Here is a 6,000-nt window from a genome sequence, read left to right as displayed (position 1 = left end):
GGTCCGGCCGGTTTTAGGGGCTGCTACGGGCCACGGATTTCTTGCGCAATATATGTACAGAAACAAAAACTACGAATCCTATGAAAAATAAAAACTAGTATCCACGAACGCATTCTGACTATTCATACTTGATGAGCATGAATGATACCCGTAAGAGTATTGATCCACCCACATCACAGGATACACCCATCACTAACACATTTGCCGTTTATGTATTTAAAAGATGCTTTACTTACAAACGTTTCAGTAATTGGTATGTTTGATGCTGCCGAGAGTTCACAAGGATTGCTTCTTCAACGGCAAATTCTAAACCCGTGTTTTCGGAGATTGAAAACGGCCCACTTTTCAGAAACGCCATCGGTTATGTTACCGCAAATAGCCCGAGAACACGGGCACGCGTGTCATCGGGCTTGCGGAACACGCGCGCGCTTGACAGACAGAGTTATCACGCCGACAGCAAGAGGTGTGTGCCGTTATCACTTTCGGGAGGATGAACAATGTTTGCGAGAATACTAATCTTGGTGCGCCAGCTCAGAGCATCTCCTCCATTTCCGTGGTATAAATAGCGTAATTAGCCACGGGAGGGAAGAACACAAATGCTACTTATCGCTCCATCCGCTGCACAGGGTCCCGCATTCCTTTCCCCCTTCGGTTCATCCTCTTTTTATGACACACTCAATATCCGAGACTAAAGGGGAAATTCAAAGATAGCGAATCAGGAAGGCAAACGGAATACCGGATCAACTAAAACGTCAATTGACACCCAGTTAATATTTTGTTTCATCCGCAGGTTTGGGAGGCCTGCATCCGGCCCTGAAGGGAGAGCGCGAGCATGCGTGAGGTCTCTTACTATTCGGATGCACGCTTGCGTAACAAGAGTCGGCCGAATACGGGGCCGGTTGATATTTTGTGCTTCTCTCTGACTCACACGGACACACACACAGACACAGACGGAATGCGTCCTGTTGCAGAGGTCAACAAAGCAGATGTTGTTCACTGATGTCGAGAAGAGGCAGCGGGACAGCTGGCCAGCAACACTCACCCGGAGGGCATTTGGAGAGAGAGCCGTGATATTTGAGGACAAATATTGTCCCAATTGCATGCAATCAGGGTTCAGAAATAGGCCGCGTTTTAAGTACAAAACATCCTCTGACTTCAACAGACGGTATTACATTGTTGTGCTTTGTTTACGTTGAAAGTCACAACACGGCGACGTCTATCGAATGTTTCAAGAGCTCCATATGAGGTGAACTCAACTCATTCACACTCAAACACATCTTTTCAGACATCACACATTCAATCCCCAAATGCCCCCCCCCCCCCCCCCCAACTACACCTGCCAGAATAGAGAAGTGCAAAGCGACAGAATTAGCAAATGTCATTTTGGTCGGCAAAAAATGCAGCATGAGCTAAAAATAAATAAAAAAAATAAAATACCAGGATGACTTTTTAGGTCACATTTATAAACTTCTTCCAATTTCTGCAAGTAGTTAACCACCAAATTAATTAGACGCGTGTGCCATCGTGCTGAGTTGCGGGCCATGTTTTGTGCAATCAGGACACTTTCTCTTTGATTTGTTTTTCTCCAAATACGCCCATAAAAAAACAAACAAAAAAAACAAGCTGGCAGCTTTGACACCCACATCCAAATTCTAAATTTCAGTCAGTATTCCTGCTGCAGAGCTCGGTTTACAACGGTAAATCAGATACGGCGCACCTCTGTACAGAAACACCTTGAAATACATTATGCATGAGACCAAACACTCAATGTTTAGCAGTGCCGATTTTCAAACTGCCACTAAACCTCCCGAGTGGCTCTCAGAGATGCCCTCCAATGAACATTACGATTTAACCTTGTCAACATGCCAATAGGTAGACACAAGGAATGAACCGGCATTTGGGTTAAACTCCGGATAATGATCTCGTATTTCTACAGGTATGGTGGGAGAATTCCGTTTTGTTTGCATTGTAGCACCACTGGAACTTTGGTGCAGATTAAATGAAAAAAATGAGTGTCCATCCAAACGTATACATTTACATGCATCTGTTTCTTTTATTTTTTCGATGATCTGACCTCTTTTTTTTTTTTAGGACTAACTGATTTGGGAATGGGACTTACATTGAGCATCGGTTGTCCGACTATACACAACTTGACCGTCATTGAAAAAAAAAAAGTCAAACCTGTGCAAGGGGCACAAGTGAATTTTCAGTTGCGAATCTCGTCTCGTAAATGATCATCATGAAGCTTGGCCCTGGGTCGTCGTTTAAAAATGATGTCCCGACGCAGGTGAATTGCCGTTTTCATAAGGTTTTAATTGTGCACCGTTTTATTCATGAGGTTATGATTATACCAATCCCAGTCTTTAAATGTTCACATGGTATCAAGTGCAAATGACTGAATGTGATCTTTGGGACCCGTCGACGGCGCATTAGATATTAAAAGACAGTGGCAGTCACTTGTCCCAAGGTTGCCAGAAGGATTTGTGGCTGGCTACCAAAGTTGACCCTGTGTCTAAAGCCTTGCATATCTTTGTTTTCTACATATAAATGAATTGCTGTCAATTACTGTTCGATTCCATCTCCCATGTTTCATTTGCACGAGCTGCGCATTATGTAACGACTGCACAAACACACGCGCCTGTGAAAAATGACTGCGCCGGGTATGCTACTGAGATTAATTGGGAGCACCGAACAACACACAAGTGTGTGTGTGTGTGTGGGGGGGGGGGGGTGCGTGCACGTGAATACCAATGTGTGTGACCCTACACCGCCTGCATGTAAAAGATGGATTTCTATGGAGATGGATTGCAAGCCAGCAGGGAAAGCGAGCAATTATGATGTGGCGGGAAGCAAAGTGAGAGCCATCTTTAAGAAGTAGCCCTCTGGCCATCAGATGCTCAAGTATGCTTTATTGCATCACATGGCCAATTACATTGTGTGTCAGTGAGTGATTTATTGCTCCGACGCGAGATCGTTCTTTACAGGCAGTCGGAAATGAGTGGGCGACTGCCACGTCTGCTCTTTGATGAGGTCTTTCCCATTTGACATGCGCGCTTTAGCCTATGAGGTGTTTTTTGAAGGGGTAAGCGTATAATCAGCTTACAAGTAGAGATAGGAGGAAGGGCACATAACATATGATGGGCACTGTCGAGTTTGTGGTATGTTTCACCTGATTCTCTTGCTTCGCGTGGTGACTGTTGACAAAAAAAGGATGTCGGGAAGGGCCAATGCGCATGCACGTTTAAGAACGATTCGACACACACATGATGAGCGCTCGCACAAGATACCGCGTTTCAGTCTTCTGCTATATACCGCACTTCACCTGCGACAACCTCGTTACGTGACGGATTTGTGGAATCAAATATGATTTTTATAGCGGTCATTTTTCCGGGTTTTTATAGTGGATTTGATTACGGTAACCCATGGATCGCTGTGAGCAACATGCGCCATGCAAATTGTGGTCACGCAGTATCATATACAATACATCCTGATTTATATAGCGCTTTCACAACAGCTGCAGCTGTAACAAAGCGCTTTACAAAACAGTTAACATAAAGTAAATAATAAACACAACACATAACATAGAAACACGGAGAGTCGTGCAAGCTTAACCACTTTTCCCTCATCTGCTTTGTTGTTTGAAGCAGTTCTAGATAAAAGAGGACATATGCATCATATACATTCAAGTTGCACGTTTTAATTAAAACAATCAAATTATGGCAATAGTTTCCATCAACTGACTTCTTTATTAAGTGTGTTTGTCCGCTTTCAGTGAAAAACTCATAAGTCATCTAAGCAAAAGTGTGGCATATTAACATAGCTGTTTCAACAATGGTTTGCATGAATGATGGCAAAGCACGAACTGCAATGTGACAGTGTCCTTACTGAGGCACCATCGGAGGTGAGCATAACCATTCTCTGTTTGTCCACTTCATGCTTGGAGTAAAACTGAGTTCTCGCCTGCACGATATCCTGAGCTGTGCATGTTGTCAGCTGGACTATTCCACCAAAAAACAGTTTAATGATTGAAACTATTTTTCTCTCTGTATTTAATGTACAAGACGAGTATTTTGTGCGCCGTTATGTCTGTGCTCTCATCTACTTTAAGGGTGTGCCAAGGTGCATCTTTAACACTGCACATCGTCTCATTCTGTACTATTGCATTGATTGAATCCACAAATTCAAAAGCATCGTTTTTACTTCGCCAACTGTCTGGTGTACTCACATACTTTGCCATGCGGTTGGTCGTGCATTTGTTGTACCGACAGCAGTGATGCATTCATTTTGATGGCTCGTACAACATTGATGAGGATTTTTGACTTGCTCCGGGTTGGATTTGTTGACGATGGACAGCCCGTTCCTCTTCTCTCGGTCTTTGGTACCGATCGATCCCCATTCCCATCTTGCATCATCAAATTTTGACTGCATTCAAATGACTTGTGTGCTTAATGTGACGCTTGAGGTAGTCCAGTTTCTCGTCACTTTTCCGTCCGGAAACTCGCTTGCACGTTTGACAGAGTCGACCTTTCCGCGGTAAACATCGTCATGACGTAAATGCGTGAGCGAACGCGTCAAAAACAACCTTGAACAGCCAATCACATGTTGCATAATACAGAATAAATTATGCATTTATTTTATTTTCAATTACTGGTTGGATTTTTACTTTGTGCGCAGGGGCCAGTGCGCATTTGCTGACAAACCATGCACTTATGTTTGACCCAAGCATGTCCACCGTTCTTAAATAATCTCAAAGTGGACTTCTCATCTTTCGTTATTTCTGTATGAGGTGGAAAATGTCTGGACATCCCTGATTTAAGGTACGAGTTTGGTTTTCTTAAGCGCATATACATGCACAGACTGGTTTTTTGTTTGTTTTTTATTATTATTATTCTTTTTTTGTATTCTTTACTTTGTGTAAGGATTTTTTTTTAACTCCAAAAAGTGGAGCGGAAATAAAATTGCCTTGTCTTGCCAGGCGAGGCATTTGCAAAAAAATTTACTAACCTTACACTTTCAAACAGCATTCCGATACGTATGATTAATATTTCTGAAATATATATATATATATATATATATTGACAGTCTGCAACCTCACATAGTACTCCTCATGGGATAGAACCAGCAGAACTTTCATAAATTTAGGATGCGGCTCTGAGACATTACAGAATGTTTCTTCAGCTTTGTGTCAAAACAAATTCAACAGGATTCCTATTCTAGGCTGAGAAAAAAGTAATTACTGTTTTTTTTTTTTATTTACATGAGTGGAAACAGCCAGAAGATTTTTTTTTTTTTTTAACAGATCACATTCGGATGCTGTTATTTCCAGACCAATCTGATTAAATCTGGTGAAATTACTCCTGACAAGGGTAAAGCTTTTGGGACTTTGGTTCATCTACTAATGAATATTCTAATTGTGGGTTTGTGCCAAAGTTCTTGAAATAAATGAAGCCCTAAAGTAACATAAGGCCAATACTGAACTCAATTGGGCTATCAGCTGAATTTAAATACAGTAGTTTGGAACAAAGCCACCGGCTGCATTCACAAAGTTACCACACACACCATAACAAAATATATATATATATATATATATATATATTCAATATATACTAAAGTATATATACTGTTTTTTACTAAGTCAAGATGAAAAAAAAACTGTGTTGCTAGCAGATATCTACCGAGACAGCAATCGGGTGCATTGCTGCAATGCTGCGGGAAAGGTAAAACTGCAGAGGTGCATCAAAAGCGGAACGGCTTGTCGATCAAAATCTGGACGAAAGAGGCCCCGCCTTAAATGTCTTACAAATGTCATGAGCCAAATTGCTATCGGTCAACGTTTTGTTTATAAATGACCTCTTTATGATGCTGACCGTATCAAAGGTCAGGAAGAGTCACGGAACGGCTTGTGATGAAGCTATCAGGTGGAGAAATGTTACGGATGAACTCCCATCCTCATAGTTGCTCACTTGTTAAGACTCTGTGCTTGAATGTGCTTTTGTGACC

Source organism: Hippocampus guttulatus, chromosome 20 (assembly GCF_054856545.1).
Source record: "Hippocampus guttulatus isolate MCC_2025c chromosome 20, RoL_Hgut_1.0, whole genome shotgun sequence".
Lineage (NCBI taxonomy): Eukaryota > Metazoa > Chordata > Actinopteri > Syngnathiformes > Syngnathidae > Hippocampus > Hippocampus guttulatus.
Note: the sequence above shows the minus strand (reverse complement) of the source record.